We start from the raw sequence: 27,454 nt of genomic DNA, 5'->3' as shown, positions 1-27,454 counted from the left end.
AGGAGACAGAAGGCCTGATCCTTGCAGCCCAGGAGCAAGACATCAGGACAAAGGCCATTCAGGCCAAGATCGAAAAATCAGCTGATGACCCAAAATGCAGACTGTGCAAGGAAACTGACGAAACCATGGATCATATCCTCAGCTGCTGTAAGAAAATCGCACAGACCGACTACAAACAGAGGCACAACTATGTGGCCCAAATGATTCATTGGAACTTATGCCTCAAGGACCACCTCCCAGCAGCAAAGAACTGGTGGGATCACAAACCTGCAAAAGTATTGGAAAATGAGCACGCAAAGATACTGTGGGACTTCCGAATCCAGACTGACAAAGTTCTGGAACACAACACACCAGACATCACAGTTGTGGAAAAGAAAAAGGTTTGGATCATTGATGTCGGCATCCCAGGTGACAGTCGCATTGACGAAAAACAACAGGAAAAACTCAGCCGCTCTCAGGACCTCAAGATTGAACTTGAAAGACTCTGGCAGAAACCAGTGCAGGTGGTCCCACTGGGTGCCGTGCCAAAAGATCTCAGCCGGCATTTGGAAACAATAGACATTGACAAAATCACGATCTGCCAGCTGCAAAAGGCCACCCTGCTGGGATCTGCACACATCATCCGAAAATACATCACACAGTCCTAGACACTTGGGAAGTGTTCGACTTGTGATTTTGTGATATGAAATCCAGCATATCTATCTTGTTTGCTGTGTCATAATAAAATAATAATAATAATAATAATAATAATAATAATAATAATAATAATCCAGCATATCTATCTTGTTTGCTATGTCATAATATAATAATAATAATAATAATAATAATAATAATAATAATAATAATAATAATAAAAATACAATAGAGTCTCACTTATTCAAGCTAAACGGGCCAGCAGAAGCTTGGATAAGCGAATATCTTGGATAATAAGGAGGGATTAAGGAAAAGCCTATTAAACATCAAATTAGGTTATGATTTTACAAATTAAGCACCAAAACATCATGTTATACAACAAATTTGACAGAAAAAGTAGTTCAATATGCAGTAATGTTACGTTGTAATTACTGTATTTAAGAATTTAGCACCAAAATATCACGATATATTGAAAACATTGACTACAAAAATGCCTTGGATAATCCAGAACCTTGGATAAGCGAGTCTTGGGTAAGTGAGACTCTACTGTATAACAACAACAACACCGAGATTCACCTAACTTTAAAGCTGCAAAACAATCCTCCTTTAACACAAGCGAAACAAGCAAATATCTTCTTCTCGCCTCCTTTTTTCCAATTAGGAAGGTATTTTTAAAGAAAAGTTAGAAAAGGAGGCGATTTGAGGGGAAGGAAAGCTGAGCAGAACTCTCCTAACAAGATCAAACGCCCCGGCACGGCGCATTTGTTTTATACATATCCACAGGCCAAACAATAAGCATCCTTCTCCCATTTCCATACCTTCTGGATATTCTCGATCGTCAGCTCCGCAGAGAATTGAGACAAATGTTCTCGGAAATCCAATAAAGGTATTTTATTTCAGTCCCGTCTTTCTTTCTTTTTCTGCCGCAACAGCGGGTGAGATGAAGGATACCTGGGGAAGGACGTGGAAGAAAGTCTTGGTACTGAAAACCTTCCACCTCAAATGCATACATTTTGGCACGATTTGGCAGTGGTCCTTGGGGTCTCTGCCATCTCTATCTATCTAGCCATCCATCTATCTATCTCAGGTTGGACCGTATGGTCCTTGGGGTCTCTTCCAATTCTAGGAACTATCTGTCTTCCTATCTATCTATCTCCCTATCTATCTATCTATCTATCTATCTATCTATCTATCTATCTATCATCTATCTATCTCATAAGGGTTGGACTGGACAATCCTTGGGATCTCTTCCATCTCTATATAGCTATCCATCTATCTAAGGTTGGACTGGATGGTCCTTGGGGTCTCTTCCATCTCTATCTATCTAGCTATCCATCTATCTAAGGTTGGTCTGGATGATCCTTGGGGTCTTTTCCAACTTTCAGAATCTATCTATCTATCTATCTATCTATCTATCTATCTATCTGTCTATGAGTGATCTGTGACTAGCACTATAAACTCACACCAAAATACATCCCTTACCCCAAAACTTTTTTCATTGATTCCAACTGACCTTCTCCTTTCTGTCGCTCTCTTTTCTTTTTTGCAGCTTGTCAAACGTGCCTTTGAATATATTCGCTTGGCCCCGGTCACCCGGTGACAGCCGATCAGATATTCCGGGCAAAATACCGGCCTTCAACTTGTCAGAGACTCCGAGCTGATGTCTTTGAGGCCGAGGAGTTCAGGCTGACGTTCATTCACACGCTTCCCGGGCCTTCAAAAAACGATTGCGAAGGGGGGAGGGCGAGAATACATTTCTGGCACGTCGTGCTGCACATGCTTGTTGAGTCCCCTTCCAGAGACCGATGGCAGATCAGGACCACGTTTGGCACATTGGACTCCCACGGCCAACAGAAAATACTAGGCCTGTGCGATCAAGGAAATAAACGTTTCAATACTCATTACATAGTGTTATCTCTTAGAGTTGTGCATTTTTTCCGTTAGTCCTCGTAATTCGGATCAAATTTGCTGAATCTGTACTCACAAGTACGAATTTAAAGAATTTGATCCAAATTATAAGGACTAGCGGTACCTAATTTCTCTACTTACAGCTCTAAGCTGTTTTCGAACTGCTTAGGTAAATAGTGAGCTGGGCTTGACGGTCGAGTGCTCACCCCGACCGGGCTTCAACCTGGCCACCTTTCAGTTGATATATTTTATTACTTCTGGTGATTTAGCTTTTAGCTTCAGCTGTGCTAAAGCTAAAAAAGTTTACCCATTTCCCTTCCATTTCCTTCAACACCTCATTCACGTCTCAGGATTGATGCTCATGCAAGGCATAGACAACCAGACCCTATCCATGTGTTTGCCTGTGTGTGTGTGTGTTTGTGTGTCCCACCCCATAAACTGCGTGTGATTTTTCAATTATCCCCGTTCCTTTGCCTTTCCGCCTCCCTGCCTGGTTCGCACTTTGTGGCTGATCCCGGAGATAGCCCCAGCCGCAGAAAAGCCGAGTTAATTTTCTTGCCCAGTCTCTCACCCGCTGAGGTTGGTAACTATCTGCTAATTTATTAGCGGCCTATCTCTCTCGCTCGCTGCCAGGGAGAAGACAAAACAGATGCTCCAAGCTGCCTTTGCCGAACCTCCCTCTGCCTTCATAACACTGCCTTTTATCAGAGAAATCAGATTGGGCATATATTTTTTTTCCTTCCAAAACCCAACCGGAGGGGTCTGCGATTCCGCCGTTGATGGATAGGAACGCTTGCCTTTTTTTGCAGGCTGAGACGGCTCGAAGAAAAATGGGACTCACAGAATCGTACTTCCAGCTGCTCCCCTTGCCTCGACTAAAGCTGCATTTAAAAGCCATGGTTATCTTCCACTTTTTGCCACCTGCATATTTGGCTCCCTGCGACTTGCTCGAGGCACCAGATTCAGCCTGATCTTGAAAGCTGAGCAAGAATGACCCTGGTTAGTTCTTGGATGGGAAACCAGGATGATGCCTGGATCGATAACAGTCTATGTGAAAAAGATCTTGGAGTCTTTGTGGACGACAAACTGAACATGAGCCAAGAGAGTGATGCAGCATCTGAAAAAGCCAAAGGGATTTTGGTCTGCATCAAAAAGGAGTCTTGTGTCTTGATCTGCTTTGTCCAGACCTCTTTACTTGGAACCACACTGTGTCCAATTCTGGGCCCCACCGTTCAAGCTAGATCTAGGATGCTGCGCCATGTGAGTAACATCTGCCTTCAACCCTTTCCCGCTTAATAAAAAGACTCTTTATAAACTCAACCGAGTGGTACGAAGTCTCCTCTCCTTGTTCAACAAGCCGGCACCTTGCCTCCCAGCTCCTCATCCTTCTCTTGAATGAATTAGAGAGGGGAAGAAATAGACTTTGACGCCCGGGGAGGAAGGGAGTCCTTTCTTTGTTTGGAACGGCAGAAGCTTATTTTTTTCTTCAACAGACTGTGATGAGAAACTGTACGTTTCCCATTACAATGTTCAGGCCCATTAGTTGCGTGGCAATGACACGCGTGCCAATTTGGCAAGCCTCTGCCTAATTACATGTCAGGCCCAATTATGTTCTTGGGAAGCGGGAGAAGACGCATTTCCCTCCCACTCAAGAGATTCCTGGGTTTCTTTTCATGCCCAATGGAAGTTGGCCCAACTCTTTGAGGACTGGAGGGGTCCTTCCATGCATTGTAGACATTGACATGGTCATAAATAAAAATGGAGACCGGAGTCAAGAAATCAGAAAAAGACGAGGATCTGGAAGCAAACAGAGAAGATCCTGAAGTATCACAAAAGTGAGTCATTATACAAGGCCTTCAGCATCTTCGTGAAGAATGCAGAGAAGTTAGCAAACAAAGAAGCTCACGATTTTCTGATTTCGTTGGATGATCCCCAGCTGAGGATGCTTGAAATATTCTGCCACTCAGCCAACAATGTCAGAAGCCCTACCAACAAGTGACTTTCTTCGTTAGCTAATTTATTTGTATGTGAATCTGCCTGTTCGGAGGTAGCAAAATGGCAGAAACCCACCAAGAAGGAGCAACGTCGTCAGGAGTGTTTAGAGTCAGGAGGTAAGCATGTTTGAGAAACAAGTGATTAGTGAGCACTAATTGGCCTCTTCCAGCAAGGTCGCCCACGAGGAGAGGCATCTGGTGACCAATAAATCGGTCTTTGGACAGGTGGGTTGTCGCTCTAGAAATCGTTCCAAAAGCGCAAGTCCTCTCTCTCTCTCTCTCTTTTTTTAAGGCAAAATGAACAGAGGTTTATCTTTTTTCAGGCAAAAAGGATGTCAGTACAGAGTCTGCAATCAAAAGAACCTATACGAAGCATGCATGAAGATACAGACCATTTTATCCACTTTGACAGCTATTCAAAACACCTGCTCCTTCTCTTGATTGGTCGAAAAGCTGGTCCAGTCAGGATGCGGGTGTAAGTCCTCTTGATGGGACCTGTCATTCTTCTTCCTCCTCTTGAGCATCAATTACGGCGCCAACGTGTTTTGCATGTTGCATACGTGACATTTGTTAACAACTGCCAGGGGAAATGTCCAAAGTCTGGATGTTCTGAATCAACGGAATTTGCCATCGCGTTGGGTCACCCTCAAACAACGGATCCCAATGGGCTGGAATCCTGTTGGTGCCTCCCAACCATTCGTGTCACGTAGAATTGGCCTAAATTTGGTTGAGGAGAAGGCAAAGAATCTCTGTGAGTGGTGGAAAGGAAATGTTTTTCCAAGAAATATTGGCTCTGAACTCTTTCGCTTAATACCTCCAAGCTGAGTTTTCTGAAATGATGAGTCTGAGGTCCTTGAGAAAGGAGTCCGTCCACCTCCTGAGAACGCTCTGTGGACGTATCCATCGCTCTGCGTGTCTTCTTTCCCGCCTTGTCAACGTTTTGCATTTGAAGGGTGGCTCTCTCTTCCCTGCAGCTGTTTTCGGAGACAATGAGGAACATGAGGCGCCCGCCTCGTTTCCAGGCAGAGAGACAATACTTCATTACTTAGGTGCAGCTCGTTTGCAGACAATGATTCATTACCACCTTCCAGTTGGGACCCTGCCTTTGAGGAATCGCTTCCTCCTGCGGAAACGCCGTTGCAAATACAGATGGGCTCCATGGCAGGGAACAAGAAAACATGCCTCTGTCTTGCTCCATTACATACCTTTCCTCCAGTCTTCTGAGAAATGAGATATCTGGTTTTCAAGATGGAATGACATTCACCGAGTCCTCGTTTGGGAAGGAAGAAAGAAGGCATCGGAAATGCCTGCAAGATTGTAATATTGATTTTTTTTTGCAGCAGCAGCAGCAGCATCCTATGAAATGCTGGGATTCGTAGTTTGCTAGATAGGCACTTGGACATCACTCGAGATCCAGTAGTACATTCCGGCGGAGAGTGCCCAAGTTTCCCAATGGAAAGAATGTGGGCCTAAATCCATTAGATTGACTCTGATAGAGTAGCTCTTTAACGCCAGCAGGATGAAATTTATTTATTTATTTATTTACAGTATTTATATTCCGCCCTTCTTTCTCACCCCAAAGGGGACTCAGGGCGGATTTCAATGGAAAACATTCAATGCCAACAGACAAACAACATACAGTATAGACAGACACAGAGGCATTTAACATTTTTCCAGCTTCATGATTCCAGTCACAGGGGGAGCTGTTGCTTCACCGTCCACTAGTGGCTGTACTTCCTCATTCCTTTCCTTGTGTTTTGCTGGCAGTTTTATGATGTTGTAAATTAGTTAAATTAGCCTCCTGCATAAAGTGTACCTAAATTTCCCTACTTGACAGATGCAACCATCTTTTAGGTCAACAGCAAGCCGAGCTATTTAATGGTCGGGGGCTTAACCCGACTCGGGCTTTGAACTCATGACTTCTCGGTCAGTAGTGATTTATTGCAGCTGGTTACTAGCCAGCTGCACCACAGCCCGGCCGAAAATTAAGTTTACAATGACTTCTGTTATAGAACTCCGATATGCTGACGGTAACGTAATATGTGCTCATTCAGAGAAAAAACTATAAGCCACTTTAAACACCTTGGCCTCTCACTGAAAATTAAGTGCAACTCTACAGCAAAAGGCACCAACCGATCCCTCTGTCGTGCTGGCAATACAGCTAAATGTTGCCCATTTTCACTACTGAAGTAACCACCTCTCCACAAGAGTCAACACCGACATCAAAATACTGCACCGCCTGAGCTCTGCGGCCTGAACCAAACCTGGCACACAGATCCCCATGACCCACTTTACATCCTAGTAAAGTTTGAAGGAGGATGGACCATGGATGATGGGGTTTGCAGTACCTTCACTCACATTCAGAGACTCCTGCAAACCCCATAAGACATGGATATGGGACAAACATGGCACACAGACCACCCCCATGACCCACTTTACGATCCGGTGCGGTTTGGGGGAAAGTATGTGGCTTGATCAAGGTGGCTTGATCTGGGCCAAACGTGGTACACATACCCTCCAATATCTCACTTGAAATACTGATGGTGTTTCGGTTAAAAAAAAATCCACTGCTTTTGGGGCTTAGGCTCCAAAAACGAATAAACACATGTATGTCTTTTTGGTTCTTTCTCCGAAATCTAAAGTAGTTCCTGGTGGTTTTCCGACTCTGCGATTTAGTCTTCAAACGCTCCAACAGCTCTGACAGCATCTTTGGGGGGAGGCCTCACTTTTATTGGTAGTGAAAACGCAATTGATTTTGCTGTTGCAACGCGTTTAAAGTCAAGCACAGCGCCTCAGCCGCACGCACTGAATTCTTTTTCCCCCGTAAAAATTGATTTTTAATTTGAAAACAGAAGGGAAACCATGCTTTTGGGGAACTTTTTTCCACCCGTTCAGAAGAGCGGCAGTTGAGAGTTTTCTTCCATATCCGTAGGAAATCTCCTACGACGCATTGCAAATTGTTATTTGGAAAAGGCATTGTTTGTTTTTGGAGGTTATAAATGGACCCATTAGAAATGGGTACAAATCCATGACTGATGGGGTTTTCAGTACTCTCTGGATGTGAGTGAAGGTACTGTCAATCCCATCGTCCCTGTTCCATCCTGCCCCAAACCTCACCAGGACGTAAAGGGGTTCATGGGGTGTCTGTGGGAGTCGAATTGGGTGAAGGTACTGCAAATCCCATCATCCGTGGTCTATCCTCCCCAAGCTGCACCAAGACGTAAAGTGGGTCATGGGATGTCCGTGTCCCGGTTTTGGTCGAGGTCCGTCATTTGTGGGTGTTGCAGTGGTCTGTGGGTGTCGAATCGGGTGAAGGTACTGCAAATCCCATCATCCATTCTCCTCCAAGCTGCACCAGGATGTAAAGGGGGTCATGGGATGTCTGTGTGCCAAGTTTAGTCCAGATCCATCATTGATGGGGGTCACAGTGGTCTCTCAAAGTGGGAACCTAGAGGAAATCGGCCACAAATATACATCACCATCCACATACAAATATACATATTACGCAGAGAGATAGATATTCTGGCCAAATCTCAAATCACTCTCGCTGTTTTTTTGTGGGGTGAAGTGGTTGCAGTTGGATTTGTATTCTTCCCATCCATGTAAACAGTTAATTGCGAGAAAGACCAACAACGGCCCGAATCCGAGGGGGTCGGGGGAATGTTTGCCATAAGCAAACGCCGCCAAAGCCGTCGCCGTCAAATGAGACGCAATTACCGCCCCGAAAGAGCGTCAGGAATAAAGGGCTGCTGTGTGTACAAGCCGAGCGAACGCCGTTAAGCTCCGGCGGATTGGGCTCGATCTTGCGTTCTCTCCTCGGATGAGAAAACAAACAACGGCGCCGTCCAAATGGCAGTGCGGAGTCTCGCGACGGAGGGGAAGGGAGAGACATACCCGCAGAGGATTCGTTTCTGTTTCTATCCCTTCTTTCCTCTTTTCCGCAGGGAAATGTCTGTTGTTCTGACAGAAAGGCCGATCGATTGGCAGTTCGGTTGCACAACGGATCCTGGAAGAGGCAAAAACACCTTTCCTTGCCACCACCTGCTCGTTGTTTTTATTTACTTATTTATTTGGTTTCAAGGACACAGGTGGATAGGTGTTGTTTAATATCTATATGAAGCTGCTGGATGAGGCAATCAGGAGTTTGGATTTCTGTGCCATCTATACGCAGATGACACCCAGCTCTACTACTCCTTCCAACCGAAATCCAAGGGAGCCCCCAAATCGTGGACCACAACTGTCCGGCAGTTGTGGTAGACTTGACGAGGGCTAATAAGTTGAGGCTCAATCCTGACATGACAGAGATCCTCCTGGTTGGTTTTGAGGCCGATTGGGGTATAGGTTGGTCACCTATGCTCGATGGTCTCACAGATCTCAGTTTGGGGTGTCGTCCTGGATTCAGAGCTCATGCTTGAAGCTCAATGTTGGCAAGGAGTACCTTCTCACACTCCATGTTGATCCGGGCTTTGAAGGGTTTAGGCCTGGCATGGGTAAACTTTTTTTTTTGCCTTGGGGCCACATTGTGGGCCCGACTGAGAGGGGTGGGCCGGGAGGGAGGGTGGCCGGACACACGCTGGGTGGTGGGATGGGCCTGGTAGGAAGAGGGCCTGTGAGAGGGTGGGACCGGAAGTGGCCGGGTCCTTCCACAGTATAAGGATGGGGTTGCCAGGAGGAAAGCAAGACATGTGGCGACTGCCCCGATCCTCCTCCCCGATCCTCACAATGGTTTTCGGGCTGTCCTCTCGGCATTATGCCGGGAGGAGGACGAGACAAGCAGTAGCCGAGAGTGCTCTCAGCCACTCCGTGCCTTCCTTGGATTGTCCTCTCGGCATAAGTACGGGGCCACTCGCACCGTCATTATACCGGAAGGAGGACAAGGCATGAGGTGGCCGAGAGCTCTCAGAGAGCTCTCAGCAGCTGTGTGCCTTCCTCCGCCATCCTTTCTGCATCCTTTCTGTGTCTTTATGCTGAGAGGGCAGGGAAAATGAGGAGGGCCTGAGGTAAGTACCCAGGGGGCTGTATCCAGCCCCCATGCCTGGTTTAGGCTGATGCAAAACCACTTCCTTGGCATTTTAGCGATCCATCGATCTTTCTCCCAAATTGCAGAGAAAACCTCCTTCAAACCAAGGCGTTGCCTTAACCTCTGGGAAGGGGTTACCGATCCTGGCAATTTGTCACTCGTAAATTATGAGCGCGGAGTGCAATATGACAGGGGCTGGGCTAATAAGCTGCCGATCAGATGCATAATGCATTGAGTGGTGGGGGGAGGTTGGATTAAAAGCCCTCTCCCCAAAATTTGGATATATTCCTAAAAGCCTTTGTTGATTCGTAGCGCTCTGTCTTGTCATTTGCTCTTCCATCGCTTCCTTCATAAATCAATGTTTGACAGGGGGCTTCAAAGCCTGACGAGATTCAAAAAAAAGGGGGGGAGGGGAGTATTGATTAAAGGGCGTTTAAGAGGATTGATCTTGGAAGCTGAGAAGGGTTTGTTCTGGTTGTTACATGGATGGGAGCGAATCCTGGAGGCTCCAATACATCAAAAGGAGTCTAGTGTCCAGATCAAGGGAAGTCCTGGTGCCCCTCTCTTCTGCTTTGGTCAGAACTTCTCACCTGGAATAATAACCTGTGTCCAAAAGCCACTTAAGAGAGATAGTGACTCTAAACTGGAAGGTGTCCAGAGAAGGGTGACCACGAATGATGCCTCTGAGGAGCATCTTCATGAGCTGGGTCTGTTTAGTCTTCAGAAGAGAAGGTTGAGAAGAGCCATGTATCAAGATGTGAGAGGACGTCATAAGGAAGGGGGAGCAGGCTTGTTTTCTTCTGTCCAGGAGACTAGGTCTCCATGGAGCCATGGGTTCAAACGACAGGAAAGGAGATCCCACCTGAACATTAGGAAGAACTTCCTGACCATAAGAAGAGCTCTTCAATCATGGATTATGAAGCCTGGGAGTCCAGTGGAGGCTCCTTCTTTGGAGGCCAGATGGCCATTTATTGGGGGGTGCTTTGATTGTGCTTCTCCTACAAGATCTTGAGACCATGAATAATCCCTCTGAAGAACATCTTCAAGAAGCTGGGTCTATTTAGTCTTCAGAACAGACATGAGAGTCATGTATCAAGATATGAGCGTCCAGTGGAGGCTCCATCTTTGGAGGCCATATGGCCATTTATTGGGGGTGCTTTGATTGTGCTTCTCCTACAAGATCTGGAGACCGTGAATAATCCCTCTGAGGAGCATCTTCACGAAGCTGGGTCTATTTAGTCTTCAGAAGAGACATGAGCGCCATGTATCAAGATATGAGCGTCCAGTGGAGGCTCCATCTTTGGAGGCCATATGGCCATTTGTTGGGGGTGCTTTGATTGTGCTTTTCCTACATGACAAAGGGTCGGTGTCTTCCCAACTCTATGATTCTACGGCACTATCAATCTATCACATCCAGGACACAACGTCCTCTGAGAACCGCCGTCCCCGTCCCCATTAAGCCCCCAGCGGGGCCTTTGCCTCGTGCCGCTCCCCGCCGTAATGACAACCCATTCCGGATCCGCGCTTCCAGCCTCCCCTCCGCCGACCGCTCTGCCTCTCGCCGCACGCTTAATATGCGGCCGGCGTCCTGCGCACCGCAAGCATGACTGACCCACTTAAACAAGTGTCACTTTCAAACACGGCTCAGCCTTAAACAGACGGGAGGGAGGAGGCCCGGGCCTCTTCCACGTTGCCAACCTTCAGCCTCCCGAGTTGGCTCGAGCAAAGCCTTGCTTTGCAACAAGGAGGGGGCTTTTTTTTGCCCCCTCGTCGAGTGATTTCTAATTTGGGATGTTTTAATCAGGAAGGGAAGCGACCTCGAATCCGACAATGATTCCTGAAATCTCTTTTTTCGCCTGCGATGATGGACGAAGGAGCTTGCAGGGAGGAAAGAGAAATGAGCAGAATATTGGAAATAGGAATGTGATGCATCAATCATCCTCTTGTTAGGGAACGTTTGGGGAAAGGAGCTCTACGAATCCCACAAGTGGGGCAGGCAAAAATAAAGGAACAGGCCTTTCTTTATCCTCACGCCCAGAACAAGTGCTTTGAGGTTGCACCCGGGGCCATTTTGCAAAGGTTTGAAGCTGGAGGAAAGGAGAACATCCATCTCCATTGTATCCTCAAAGCTATGGTTCTGCACCTTGTTGATGGGAAGCTTCCCAGTGGAGTGGAAATCACTCATGGGACAGATGGCAAGCTCTTTAACCTCACCATAACCTAAATCCATTAGATTGACTCTAATAGAGAAGATTTTTAACCTCTGCGGGCCGAAAGCCAAAAGTAAGGTCACAACAACTTCTGTTATAGAACTCCGATACGCTGATGATAACGTAGTTGTGCTCATATGGAGAAAAACCTACGAGCCACTTTAAACACCTTCACAGAAGCATATGAAAAGCTTGGCCTCTCCCAGAACATTGATGTTCTTTGTGGTATCATTACATGAAATGCTGGGGTTCGTAGTTTGCTGGGGAGGCAATGGGACATCTCTCGAGATCCAGTGCTATATTCCAGGGGAGAATGCTCAAGTTTCCCAGTGGAGAGAACTAAAGTGGAAAGAACGTGGACCTAAATCCATTAGCTTGACTCCAGTAGAGTAGCTCTTTAACCTCTGCAGGCCGAAAGCCAAAAGTAAGGTCACAACAGCTTCTGTAAACCCACAGGAAAGTCTCCAAGAATCGGCCTGTGAATAAGAGGATTTCGTCCTCGCCGAAGGTGGGAGATGGAAGGGAAAGAGCCCACAAAGAGATAACAACCAGGGAAAGAAGCAACGCTGTCAGTTCTCCTGGCAGGAGCTGCAGCAGCAAAGATTAGATTCCCAAAGACAGCGCTGATGCCGATTGCCTCCCAGTCAGGTTACACCGTTGTGCACTCTGAAAAATCACAACATCTTGGAACGAAGGGGACGTTGACTGGAATGGGTTGTGGCAGGAGACCAGGCTTCTCTCCTTGTACGGCTGCGGAAAGAGCATTTCCTGGAGTGCTGTGTTTGCTGGGCTGTCAAGATTTTAGCTCTTTCTGAAAGAGCTGTAGTTCCCTGGGGAGGGAGATCCAGAGCTGAGGGGCCGCCACCGAGAAGGCCTCTCTCTCGTCCCCACCAACCGCGCTCGTGATGGAGGCGGGACCAAGATCCGGCTCATAGAAGGAGATGCGATCCCGGAGATAGACTGGACCTGAACCATGCCCATGTGGGTTTGCTAATGTACCCCCATATACCCCCATAGGGTTCGCCATTTTGGGGTCCAGTTGTCGACCACACCCACTTGGCCAGAGAAATCCACTGGTGACGATAATTACGAAGAGGGGTTCCAACAGGAGGTTGCATCCATGGGTGGTGTGATTCACAGACTCCATCCCCGGGCGCTCAAACATCACGAGGAGCCGAGCCGGCCATCCTTGGTAATTGCTCACAATGTCATCCTTTTAAATGCAAATGGGGTGCTTTCCTGCTCGCGGGATGCGGACCGGGCTGGAGATTTTAATTGCGACGTACGTCCTTGCATGTAATTTCGAACGGGAAACCTTGAATGGCGGAGGCGGCCGCCTGGGCTTTAACCACAGCTGCCCTTCCTTAATTTCCGGACGCTTCTCTGTGTGTGCAAAGCTTTTCTTCTAACCTCTGAGCCATGTGAGGAGCTATATTTAGAGCTGCCTTCACCTGTTCTTTGACAGAGCCGACACAGCCGTAAGTTGTTGGAAAGTCGGCAGTGCGCAGTGGAGTTCCTGGAGTAAAATTGTAGGTCAATGGGCGGGAGACGAGAGAAGAAGGGAGGCAAGGCGGGAGAACGTACCTATTCGATCGGTCTGCACTCCAGGGAACCGTTTCCTAATATTCCCAGGACACCGATTGGTGAAAGAATGGAAAACTGCCCTTAATAGAGGGCCAACATCTCCAAGATCTACACTACCCCATTGAAATCCCACACAGCCTTCTTTCCCCCCACAGTTCTGCTGTGTTCCGTGCAGAAAATGCTGTGTTCTGTGCAGAAAATGTTGTGCTCTGCGCAGAAAAGTCTGGTTATGTGCAGAAATGCTATGTTCTGTGCAGAAAATGCTGTGTTCTGTATTACCACTTGCGAAATTTGTGCAGATTAGTCTCAGATTCAGAATAGCATTCCAAAACTGTGGAAAACAAAACCTCTACCCAAAATTATATATGTATATATATATATATATATATATATGTGGGAGCCCAGGTGGCGAAGTGCGTTAAAGCGTTGAGCTGCTGAACTTGCAGACCGAAAGGTCCCAGGTTCAAATCCCGGGAGCGGAATGAGCGCCCGCTGTTAGCTCCAGCTCCTGCCAACCTAGCAGTTCGAAAACATGCAAATGTGAGTAGATCATTTATATTTTATCATTGTTTGTATTTTGATTTTGCTGTAAGCCGCCCCGAGTCCCCTTCGGGGGAGATGGAGGCGGGATACAAATAAACTTATTATTATTATTATTATTATTATTATTATTATTATTATTATTATTATCAATAGGTACTGCTCCGGCGGGAAGGTCACGGCGCTCCATGCAGTCATGCTAGTGGCCACATGACCTTGGAGGTGTCTATGGACAACGCCGACTCTTCGGCTAAGAAATGGAGATGAGCACCAACCTCCAGAGTCAGACACGACTGGACTTAACATCAGGGGAAACCTTTACCCTTTTATATATATATATATCCTTACCGAAAAACATTGTTTCATACACTCTTACACAAAGTGATTTTTTTGCAGACATTACATCCTCAACTGCAAATAATGTTTGTGTCGTTTTTGAATTCCCCTTTTTTGGGAGGTCATAGTCGTATGAAAATGAGACCGGCAATGAATCCTTCTCTTATTCGAAGGGAATTGATTTAACTTGTCAAACTTTCCTGGCCTTGGGAACAACCCGATTCTGTTTGGCTTCCTGAGCCGCTTTGGGACCCATCCTCCCCATCAGAGAAGATGTCTCTTCCCCGAAAGGCCCCGAGATGCTTCTCCATCGAGGAACAAAGGCCCGGACTACTGAAGGGCGCCGTTGACAGCGAATCCCAAATCTCTTTTCATTTGGGAGGGCTTCCAGGCACTGCCGCCGCCGCCGCTCTCCCTCTGTTCAAAGCCGCTGGTGCTTCAGCATACATATGTATTTTCCTCATCCCATTGTTTGTTTGTATCGGAAGCAAGGAAGGACAACAAGCAGGCGATTGTCAACACAGCAGGTGCTCCTGGTCTCCGGCAACAGGAGGAAGGACCCAGAATACCAATGGAGGACAAGGACACCAAGGACACAAGGAAAGAGCTCAGACCCAGGTGAAGGTAAATGTATGGGATTTTCCGCCTATCGTTGTGGGCAAGGTCGACCCCGTTGGCCACGTGTGGCCCCCCACAACAACGTTTATGATTTTAGGGCCCTCCAGAGGACAATGATTTGGCAATGAGCTATGGGTTCGACTCCCAATCCCATTTAACGGTTTCAGAGGGACGTTTCCACCCACTGTGGGTATATATACACCCTACTTGCTTAGTTTCCAACAGGCCTCACAACCTCTGAGGATGCCTGCCATAGATGTGGGTCATGCTTCTGGAACATGGTCATACAGCCCAGAACACTCACAGCAACCCACTTGGGCATCATTACAGTGGAAGGCAATGACCGAATAATAATAATAATAATAATAATAATAATAATAATAATAATAATAATAATAATAATAATACACACACAACAGGAAAAACTCAGCCGCTCTCAGGACCTCAAGATTGAACTTCAAAGACTCTGGCAGAAACCAGTGAAGGTGGTCCCGGTGGTGATGGGCACACTGGGTGCCGTGCCAAAAGATCTCAGCCGGCATTTGGAAACAATAGACATTGACAAAATTACGATCTGCCAACTGCAAAAGGCCACCCTGCTGGGATCTGCACGCATCATCCGAAAATACATCACACAGTCCTAGACACTTGGGAAGTGTTCGACTTGTGATTTTGTTATATGAAATCCTGCATATCTATCTTGTTTGCTGTGTCATAATAAAATAATAATAATAATAATAATAATAATACATCACACATTCCTAGACACTTGGGAAGTGTTCGACTTGTGATTTTGTGACACGAAATCCAGCATATCTATATAGTTTGCTGTGTCATAATAAAATTAATAATAATAATAATAATAATACATCACAGAGTCCTAGACACTTGGGAAGTGTTCGACTTGTGATTTTGTGACACGAAATCCAGCATATCTATATAGTTTGCTGTGTCATAATAAAATTAATAATAATAATAATAATAATAATAATAATAATAATAATAATACATCACACGGTCCTAGACACTTGGGAAGTGTTCGACTTGTGATTTTGTGACACGAAATCCAGCATATCTATCTTGTTTGCTGTGTCATAATAAAATTATTATTATTATTAATATTATTATTATTATTAATAATAATAATAATAATAATAATACCACTTCTGAGTCTTCCTTTCTGAAGAGAATCCCACAAAATCCAACTTGAGGTGGCTCAATGGGCCGTCCGTCCGTCACCAAGGTGCCCTTCCATGGAAAGACAGATTCTTCTCTTGGGAAACTGTCCGTTTGTTTATTTCTTTCATGTCTATCTATCGCCGTTTTATTATTTGCACGTATTTTGTTTCCTGGATTTTAATTCAAGTTGGGTGTTGGCCTTCCACCATTGCCTTTGAAGCAATGACGACGGCGAGGCGCGAAGGAGGGAGGAAAAGAAATTAGCAACGAGAAAAAGAATACCGAGTGTGTAAAGCAAAGAAAGGAAGAAATGGGGTCGTTCTTATTTCGTTTTCCCCCAGATTTGCACAAGTTCACCAAACCCAAAATGTCACGGAACGCAGCCTGGAGACAAGCTGCTTCAAAGAGCAATTTTAATTGAAATGCTAATGACACAAACCGTCGCTTGCTTGAAAGAGAAGAGTTCGCCTGCAAACACCTTTTGGGCACATGGATTGTTTGTTGCTGATGGCGGCGATTGGGGATCAATCCTGGTTTAATCCTGGTTGAGTCAGACAGGACTCTCCCTCCAAAAAAAAGCAATAAGAATAAGAATAATATCTTTTCTGGACAATGGGAGAGAGCCTACCAAGTCCAATTTCTCGAGCATTAATCTCGCCTCTCTCCTGAGAAATTGCGCCACGGTAAATCTTTATTAAAGCTGGCAACCCATCACGAGGAATAAAGATTTCATCCAAAGATCGGTGTCCTGAGTCAGTGGTCCGGCTTGGTGCTGAGCTTGGAAAACGCAGAATTATTGCAAGGAAGAGGGCATATTTCTCTCTCTCTCATGTATGTATGTGGTTGCGGTGACAATCGATTCAAAATTCAACCCGAAGGATTCCTAGTTGGGAATGCTCTCCCCGGAGATCTTTCACTGAACAGCAGGTTGGGCTTGACGACTCTTGCAGATCTACCATTATAGGACTTCATGGCATTCAAATAAAATAAATTCGGAATCTATATCTATATATATAAAAGGGTAATGAAATTTCAGCCTAGGACAAAACAACAAAACTACACATCCCAGAAACACTAAACTTGGCAGCACAACCCCTCATCCATGCCTCTACAAAAATGAAATAAAAATAAAGTCCTAATTAGAGGGAGAGGAATAACTGTTTTTATCCAATTGCTGCCAGTTAGAAGGCTAAGCTCCGCCCACTTCGTCTCCTAGCAACCCACTCAGCCCAGGGGACAGGCAGAGTTAGGCCTCACTTAGGCCTCTTCCACACTGCCTATAAAATACAGATTATCTGATTTGAACTGGATTATATGGCAGTGTAGACTCAAGGCCCTTCCACACAGCTATATAACCCATTTAGAATCTTATATTGTCTGCTTTGAACTGGATTATCTTGACTCAACACTGCCATATAATCCACTTCAGTGTGCATTTTATACAGCTGTGTAGAAGGGGCCTCATACTTCGCCACAGCAAGGGCCACCTTCAATAGCCCTGAATAGCCCTGTAGCATCACAACCTACATGATTCCGGCCAAGAGGAATCCTTTGTTGGCCAGTTGCAATAGCACAGAACAGCCATGCAGTATCAAAGCCTGGCTGCTTCCTACTTAGGGGAATCCTCTGTTGGCCAGGTTGAATACCACAAAGCCTGGCTGCTTCCTACCTAAGGTAATCCTTTGTTAGCCACCTTGAATAGCACTGAATAGAACAGATTAAATACCAGAACTTTCTCATTACAGTAGAGTCTCACTTATCCAACATAAACAGGCCGGCAGAATGTTGGATAAGCGAATATGTTGGATAATAAGGAGGCATTAAGGAAAAGCCTATTAGACATCAAATTATGTTATGATTTTACAAATTAATCACCAAATATAATGTTTAACAACAAATTTGACAGAAAAAGTAGTTCAATATTCAGTAATGCTATGTAGTAATTACTGTATTTATAAATTTAGCACCAAAATATCACGATGGATTGAAAACATTAACTACAAAAATGTGTTGGATAATCCAGAACATTGGATAAGCGAGTGTTGGATAAGTGAGACTCTACTGTACTTTGTTTTCCATATCACCTGACTAGGCCACAGCAACACGTGTACAGCTAGTAGATGTGTATATGCATATTGTTTTCAAGGCAGAGCTCTCACTCTGAGATTCCTTCCCAGGCCCCGAGATCGTGATACTTGCCTCGGGTGGAGGACTCTTTCCCATTCCATCCCATTAAAGCCGGTGGCATTTCTCATCCACCCTCCGTCTCCGTTGCTGAAAGCCAGGTAATGAGCCGTGCGATGGAAATGTAGTTTGCAAAGGTCCCTTAAATTCTCATTATTCCCTGCTCCATAGCAACCATCCTCGAGTGCAGCCAAAGTCAACAAACGAGCGCGGCGGATTAATTGAGCCTAATAAACAAAAACAGACTATCAAAGCCAATCAGGCAAGGTAACCTTCACTGTCTCCCCTCTTTGATTCCGGCTCCTGGCATCGGTTGACGGATGAGGTTGAGAAGAGCCGTTGTCTGGACGCTTGGTCCCCCCGACTGTCCAGTTTCGTCGCTCAGCATTTGCTTTCCAATTAACATCCTGCCCTGAGTTCAACCCGGGAGGGTTGGGCGCTGGCGAGGCTTTCCAAAGCCGCATCCACGAGCCTCGTTCATTATATTTTCCCAAATAGACCTTGATGGAAGAATTAGCGATGAGGTGCCGTTCTTCCACTTGTCCCAGAATGACGTTTGAGAGCAAGATGTAGGAGAATGAGCTTTCGCGTAGGGGTGTCCGACTCGGCAAAAAATTGCCGTTTACTGGGAAATTCCCATTTTTGTACTGGCAACATTTGGTCCATTGGCGCTAATGGGTAAGCTTTAGAGCAGGCATGGGCAAACTTTGGCCCTCCAGGTGTTTTGGACTTCAACTCCCACAATTCCTAATAGTCAGTAGTTGTTATCAGCTAAGTCTTTGGCTGACCTTCCCCGCTCACCAGGCTTGTTTTCGGTGATTCGGCAGCCGAATCCCCCGAATCCAGTACACCGGAACGATATCGTGCACATCCCTACTTTCACCTGCTACAGAATTTGTTAGGGCTACTTTGTTTGTCGTATGAGGATTGCAATCTATTTGGACCCTTGGTGCGGGCATCCACAGTGTAGGATTAATCCAGTTTGACATCACTTTAAAAAACGAAATCTCAATGCTATGGAATCCCGGGAGCTGCATTTTGTTGAGGCACCATCACTCGTCATTATAAACCCACAACGCCCAGGATTCCATAGTATTGAGACTTCGCAGTTCAAGTGGTGTCAAGCTACATTCATTTGACAATGTAGATGCGTCCCACAAGAGTGTGAGAATATGTGCAAAAATAACCAAAACCTTGCTGTGAGTCTTTCGGGCTGTATGGCTATGTTCCAGAAGCTTTATTTCCTGACGTTTCACCCACATCTGTGGCAGGCATCCTCAGAGGTTGTGAGGTACCTATGCCTGCCATAGATGTGGGCCAAACATCAGGAGTGAAAGCTTCTGGAACATGGCCATACTGCCCAAAAGACTCACAGCAACCCAGTGATTCCGGCCAGAAAAGCCTTCAACAACCAAAACTTTTCTTCTAAGTTACTCCTAGAGAAAACTCTTCGAGTTTGCCTCAAACTGTGTAGGAGTCGAAATTCGGTCGGAAAAAAAACACGAGGCTATGCCTTTGGGCCCAATTGCAATCTCAACAAAACCAAATGTTCCTTAAGGTGAAAATGCAAGGTGTGGGTCTGTGGGCATGAAAAAAACATGAAACGAACCCAGACGTCTGACACGTATTTATCAGCACGGTACCGCAACCTGTCCTCCAGGTCTTTCTGAAAAATGCATGAAAAGAGCTTTCTTCTGTTTCCTGCCTCTCGCTCAAGATGCTTCAGGATTTTTATAGATCGGAAGGTTTGTTTTCCTGAGCTTACCTTATCGCGGAGAGGTGGCCAATGGTGTCGGCTCTCGTCCTGCCTCCTTCTCACGGAGCTGTCACGTAGGGATGAGCTTCTTTGGTAGATTTCCTTTTGAGGGAAGGAAAGGACACTTTTAATGACTTGTCTCCCCACGGCGATAAGTCTTTGAAAGCCACCCAACATTCAGGACATATTCTGCACAAAAGTCATAGAGATAAGAGAAGTCCTGCAGACCAGTGATAGGAGTTTGTTCTGCTGTAGATCGAGACTCAGCAGATTGATGTTTCCAATGACTGTCCATGAGCCATCTCTAGTGTGAGGATCAGAACCATATACTATTCCAAACTATTCCAACACTCAAAATAAGCCTTGCTGGACTAGAAAGACAGCAGAAAGAAGGACCTAACTTCCATAGCAATGTGTGGGAGCAACCAACAAGAAGGTCGGTCCCCTCCTACATTTCCACCAAAGATGTGGAAGATGTTCAAACAAATGTCTTCCTTGAAGGCCTTACTAGCTCCTGCAAGAAAATATGGCCCTTACAATAGCCTTCAAATTTATCAGTGGTCGGAGAACATGGGGTGGATCCAGTTGACAATTGGTCTTGTTGGGTCAAAGAATTGGCCACAAAACTCCTTGGATGATCTTTGGGATGATCTTCCATGGTTCTTTCTTGCATTCTTTGAGCTGGATCAAGGAGTTGGCAATTGAACATTGGACTATTCAGTTCTTTGGGATGATCTTCTATGGTTCTTCTTCTCACATTTTATTTGAATTGGATCAAGGAGTTGTTTACAAAACGTTGGACTAGCAAGGTCTTTGAGGAGATGCGCCATGGCTCTTGAATTCTTTGGGTTGTTTCAAGGAGTTGACCAAGTTTTTCAGATGATCTTCCATGGTTCTTCTTATATTCTTTGGGTTGGACCAAGGAGTTGGCCATAAAACTTTGGAATACAAAGGTCCTTGGAAACACCTTCCATAGTTCTTCTTTGATTCCAGGCATCAGGTTTTCTTTTTCAAACCCACAGCTGTGGGTCCAGAGAAGAGCAGGTGGGCATTCAGTGCAGGACCACAGATACAATGCCTCGGTAATTGCTGTCTTTGTGCGTTTGCTTTATGCTGAGCACAATGACGGATGGTTGCCCGGCTTCACAGAAAGTCAAAAGAACATCAGGTGCTCAGGCCCATTTCTGAGAAACAATGCCAGGAGATGAGGCGGAATGGACCCAACGACTTAAACACCGAAATTGCGCGCAAGATTGAAAGCGCTGGGAGGAATTGGGAACAGAGAGCTCTGACAAACCGAGACAACAAAAGAAATGAAATTGCAAAGTGTTTTTGAAGGACGAGTGTGGTGTCAAATACAGAATTGTTTTTTTTGCTATGTGCCTTAGAGCTGACTCCGACTTGTGGCATCATTCTCCCGGGTTTTTCTCAGACAGATTTACGGCGAGGAAATTCATCCTCAGAATCTGAGAGTATACAACTCGCTCAAGAGCACCCAGGGAGAGCAGCGATTCAAACCCAGATCTCTTGGAAAATTAGGGATGTGCAAAATGGCAGGAATCCGTTCTATTTTCGTTCTGTTTTTATTACGAATTTCAGATCCCCTCTCCCCCTGTTCGGTTTTTGGGAATATTCAAACCGAAACAGAACTCCGGATCCCGAATTACGAATCTGAATCGTAATTCGATTCTAATCACCCAGAATCTCCCCGCAAATAGAACAGAATGAACAGAATTAAAACAGAACGGATTTCTCCCCTTTTTCCTACTGGAAATGCAGCCCAGTATTTGACTCTGGACGTGTAGGGACACAAGACTCCACACGACGTTGCCATCTCGGCCTCCATCTCGAAAATGCTCTGCTCGCTCTGCCTTGTGCTTCCGTTTGTGCGAGAGGACAAGGCGCCTGACAATTAAGTGAGAAATTAATACATTCATAAGCCGTCTGTCGCCGCTTGGCAGCTTCCCGGGAAAAGCTTTCCTGGCCAGAACCCGACACTTCTCTCTCATTAGGGAGGGAAAGAGCAAATAAGCACCGGAGAACATCGACCAGCATGGCCATTTTGTTCTCGTTCCATTGCCCGGTTGGAGGGAGAAAGTTAAATACACAGAACGGCTGGCGCATTTAGAACACAGCAGGCAAATATTGGCTGGCAGAGGACGGAGGCCTGGCCACTTGATCCCGTGTCCGTTCTCACCGGGGGTGGGCACCGGTCCTTCTCCCAGTCCCTCAGATACATCTCTCTCTCTATTCTCCACATACAGAGATCTTTCACTCAGTCTTCAAGCAATGTTCTGAGAATTTAGACATTCCTTGGCTTTGACTTCTGGATCTTGGCTTTTGAGTTGACTTCTGGATCCCGGCAATTGAATTTGGCTTTGCTTATTAACCAACGCTGGTCTTTGGAGTATCCTCCTAATGTTTGTTTTGCCCTCAGCCCTGATATCGGGACTCATTCCACTCAATCTTCAAGCTGTGTTCGTGTTTGGAGAATTCAGAAATACGCAACGGATGTTTGGTATTTCTTCCTCCGTCCAAAATGGCGCATTCACACGACTGTGTGATATTGAGCCATGCAGGGTTGTGGTCCGTTTCCTTACTGAAAATGGAGAACAAATGTCGATTTCTGTGAAGGAAGTGCTCGGGCTATATTGACGATCCAAGAGAATGCAAGAGAAGCGGAGTTGGACAATGGCGCCGTTGCGGAAACAGATGCGGACGGAGCTGGAAAGACTCAAACAGAGGCCGGTGTGCTATGCGCATGTGCATTCAGTTGCATATCTTGATGTGCATTCAGTTGTGGCATTCACCACAAAGGTGAATCGTAACCTGCAGCAATAAATCACCACTGACCAAAAGGTTGTTGGTTCGAAGCCCGGGTCGGAGTTGAGCTCCCAAACATTTAATAGCCTAGCTTGCTGTCCACCTGAGCATCTTGAAAACAGCTGTGTCTGTAAGTAGAGAATTCTAGGTAGCGCTTAATGCGGGGAGGCTAATTTAATAATAATAATAATAATAATAATAATAATAATAATAATAATAAGTTTATTTATATGCCGCCTCCATCTCCCCCGAAGGGGACTCGGGGCGGCTTACAGCAAAATCAAAATACAATATAATTTAACTTAATTTACGACACCATAAAGCTGCCAGCGGCGTGCGAAGAGCATGAGGAAGTACTACCATCAAAAAGGACTCGGATGATGGATGATGAAGTGACAGCTCCCGTTGTGGCCAAAATCTCATAATCTCATGAAGCCATAAGCTGGAGTATGTTAATAGCCTCTCCTGTCTGTTTGTATATATGTAATATGTCTGATAATGTCATTGAATGCTGTTCTGTCCTGTCCTGTCTGTCAAAACGGCATTGAATGTTTGCCGTGTATGTGTACTGCGATCCACCCTGAGTCCCCTTGGGGAGATATGGCGGAATATAATTTAATATAATATAATTTACAATAATATATAATAATTATAACATATTGTATATACATATAATATTCATAATATATTGTAATACGATATAATACTAATAATACAATATAATAATAATAATATTAATTATATATTATATTTTACATGTAATATTACTAATAATATTACAATATATCAATACAGTACAATATAGTAATTTATTACCAGTATTGTACTATCTATATATATAAAGGAGTAATGGTTTCCGTTCCTCCCCTAAACAACAAAAGTACAAGCCCCAGAACCTAGAAATTTGGCAACACAACCCATCATCCTTGCCCCTAGGTTCCGACAACAAAAGGAAAAGAAAAATAAAGTCCTTATTAGAGGGAGAGAAATAATTGTTTTTATCCAATTGCTGCCACTTAGAAGGCTAAGCTCCGCCCACTTGGTCTCCTAGCAACCCACTCAGCCCAGTGTTAATAAAAGAATAAAAAAATAAAATAAATACAAATACAATAAAAAAATAAAAAACACTAAAATAATTAAAAACACTAACAATTAAAACAATAAAATACTATAATAATAAAATAACTAAAAATAATACAACAAGATAATAAAATATAATAAATAAAAAAGATAAGTTACAATAAAATTAATTAAAAAATACAAACAACGTCAAATAAAAATTCCACAACAACTTTTAACCAATACCACCACCACTTTGCCACAGCAACGCGTGGCCGGGCATAGCTAGTACTAATATAATATTGTATGTAAATTTAATTTGTTAGCCGCTCTGAGTCCCCTTCGGGGTGAGAAGGACGGCATATAAATGTAGCAAATAAATAAATAAATATAAATAAAATGTTATTATTATTCTAGAACGATAAATGGAGAGCTCCAACGTAGAATGTGGCTCATGGCTCGGTTGTGAAAGCAACGAATATCAGCAACCCATTGAGCAGCACCCACACTTTCCTCCTCCATTATTTCCAATTTTCCTGTCTTCAAAGCCAGGCTTTCCTACTTCCGGAGGCACTCACCTCCCTCGAGCATTGACCCAAACGTCTTCTATTAAAGTTTCGAAATAATACACACACAAGAAAAAAGAGAGAGTAAAAGAGGGGGACGAATTAGATACCACCGAGCTCCAGCCTCTGACATCGAGAAATCCTAACCTTTCCAAAAGCTTGGAAAGTGACATTTAAAAGTAATTTGTTGCATTTATGGGCCCCTGGGCGGTTTCAAAGCCCGAGAAAATAGATAGATAGGTTTGAATCCAATTATGAGCATCCAAACTCAGACGAATAATGGCTTTTATGTACACATTGAGTCATCTTCCCATAATCGATGCAATGGGTCTAACTTTGCGGACTTATTCCAGTTTCGGGTTTATACGATGGGCAGCTTTGTACAAATAATGAGGGATTCTGGGAAGTTTTCCGGGACAACCAAAGCCACGCAATGTAGCTGAGATGACCAGCTTGATGTTCCACTCGTGTTTGCCCAAGTCAATGAATATTTCAGGAGCCTCTCTGGAGCCTTTTGCATGTTGTCCCAGTCAAAACACAATACGGTGAAATAAATATTTCATCCTTCTGCCGAGGCTGACAGCCGTTTATTGATCCGGCGAGAAGTGGATGAACTCTCTCTCTCGAGCCATCGCTCACGGACCGGGCAAAAGGCTCCAGCAAATGTAACTTCATCGTGTAACTCTCCCCTGGGGCCGTTATTGCAAATTTAGTGCGATGGAGTTAAGCTGAACTAAAGGGGATAAGGAAGAGCCATAATTTCTTTATTGGTCACCCAGATCTTTGGGTTTAACTTTATTAAATGTCTCCAGAATGTGAGGTCGGAAGGAGGGCTATGGAAATCTATCATCCTAGTGATCAACGTATCTCACAGAGTAAGAGATCCATAGGGTTGGAAAGGACCAGAAATAGTACAGTATCTAAAGAATGCAGGATAAGTCCGACTTCTCTTCAAAGACAGCAAACAAAGGGAAGTCCACCACTTTCAGAAGCTTCCGTTCTGAATGGGACGTTCTCCAGAACTTTAGGTGGCACCTCTTTTCTTGCCATTTCCATCAGTTGAGTCCTGTTCTACTCTCTCTCCAACTTCATATATATTTCAAAATGGCTCTACCATGTCTTCGACAGTCAAAACATACACCACTCTCAGAGGAGTTGGCTTCCTGACCTTGTGAGGTCAGAAGGAGGGCTATGGAAATCTATTAGGCTAGTGATCAACGTATCTCACCGAGTAAGAGATTCACAGGGTTAGAAAGGACCCTGTATCTAAAGACTGCAGGATAAGTCTAACCACAAAACAAAGGAGAGTCCACCACTTTCAGAAGCTTTCTGTTCTGAATGGGATGTTCTCCAGAACTTTAGGTGGCATCTCTTTTCTTGCCATTTCAATCCATCAACTCCTGTTCTACTCTCTCTCCAACTTCAAATATATTTTCAAAATGGCTCTACCATGTCTTTGACAGTCAAAACATACACCACTCTCAGGGGAGTTGGCTTCCTAACCTTGTGAGGTCGGAAGGAGGGTTATGGAAATCTATCAGGCTAGTGATCAACGTATCTCACAGAATAAGAGATCCATAGGGTTGGAAAGGACCAGAAATAGTACAGTATCTAAAGAACCCAGGATAAGTCTGACCACAAACCAAAGCAGAATCCACCACTTTCAGAAGCTTTCCGTTCTGAATGGGATGTTCTCCAGAACTTTAGGTGGCATCTCTTTTCTTGCCATTTCCATCAATTGAGTCCTGTTCTACTCTTTCTCCAACTTCATATATATTTTCAAAATGGCTCTATCATGTCTTCTACAATCTAACATACACCACTCTCAGAGGAGTTGGCTTCCTAACCTTGTGAGGTCGGAAGGAGGGCTATGGAAATCTATCAGGCTAGTGATCAACGTATCTCACAGAGTAAGAGATCCATGGGGTTAGAAAGGACCAGAAATTGTGTACAGTATCTAAAGAACCCAGGATGAGTCTGATCACAAAACAAAGGAGAGTCCACCACTTTCTGAAGCTTCCGTTCTGAATGGGATGTTCTCCAGAACTTTAGGTGGCATCTCTTTTCTTGCAATTTTAATCCATTGGGTCCTGTTCTACTCTCTCTCATCCGCGGTACTAGCTAACCACTACACTGGAATTTCATTCTATTCTCCCTTTTGGTTTAGCATACACCCACCAGGCACGGCTCTTCTCATCCGTGGTCCCAGCTAACCACTACACTGGGATTCCATTGTATTGAGCCATGGCCATTAAAATAATGCCAAACTGAATTAATTCTACAGAGCAGATGCACTCAAGAGTCCCAGGGCTTACAATTACTGCATTTTTTGGCCTAGTAATATTTAACGGCCTTCTTCAGGGCAAGACATAGACACTAAAAATAATAACAATAATAACAATATCAACTCTGTGGCACATCTACCTGGCTCCAAGAGGCGTGTAAAATATCTGTTTAAATGTCCGTTGAGCCAAATAAACATATATAGATACAAAATATGACTTACTGAGCAAATTTAAAACCTCCTGCAAGGATTCCAAAACGTAACGCCTTTCCAAAGCATATGCTCTGCAACTGATAGTTGGCGAGGTAGACGTCATTGCGAAGGAAAGGAGAGGGTTCAGCCTGCAAGATAAACTATATTTTAATCTATATATTCGTCAGGAAACTGCAAATCAGATCCGCCTGTTCGGAAATGCACACCCAACACAATTCTCCACCATCCTTCATGAAGGCAATTACTCCGAAAGGTAAATGTATGCGCTGTTCTATGGCTGAGCAGCAAGGAGAGGCGGGTGATGAAATTGTTGTTGTTGTAGCTTTGAGTCTCCTTGTGGAGAGAAAAAGTGGGGTATACATAATATTAATACTAATCTATCTATATAAAAGAGTGATGGAATCCCGGCGACCGACCAAACAACAAAACTAAAGGCCCTCCAACCTCGAAATCTGACAACACAATCTGACATCATCCACGCCTCCAGGTTGATACAACAAAAAGAAAAGAAAAATAAAGTCCTAATTAGAGGGAAAGAAATAATTGT

At 44.7% G+C, this 27,454-nt stretch overlaps 1 protein-coding gene across 2 annotated transcripts in view; it reads right to left on the bottom strand.

The window, feature by feature from the left end:
• The window catches only part of nphp4 (nephrocystin 4), a 231,594-nt gene that overhangs the window by 90,080 nt on the left and 114,060 nt on the right, over positions 1–27,454 (bottom strand). For both annotated transcript variants that reach the window (XM_062965716.1, XM_062965719.1), the window contains 4 exons: positions 26,917–27,035; positions 19,972–20,064; positions 2,147–2,499; positions 1,452–1,584 (listed from right to left, as the gene is read on the bottom strand). The gene's annotated coding sequence lies outside the window, so the exon portion shown is untranslated. The remainder of the gene's footprint in view (positions 1–1,451; positions 1,585–2,146; positions 2,500–19,971; positions 20,065–26,916; positions 27,036–27,454) is intronic.

Source organism: Anolis carolinensis, unplaced genomic scaffold (genome assembly GCF_035594765.1).
Source record: "Anolis carolinensis isolate JA03-04 unplaced genomic scaffold, rAnoCar3.1.pri scaffold_15, whole genome shotgun sequence".
In the NCBI taxonomy this organism is placed as follows: Eukaryota; Metazoa; Chordata; class Lepidosauria; order Squamata; family Dactyloidae; genus Anolis; species Anolis carolinensis.
This window is presented reverse-complemented; position numbering and strand designations above follow the sequence as displayed.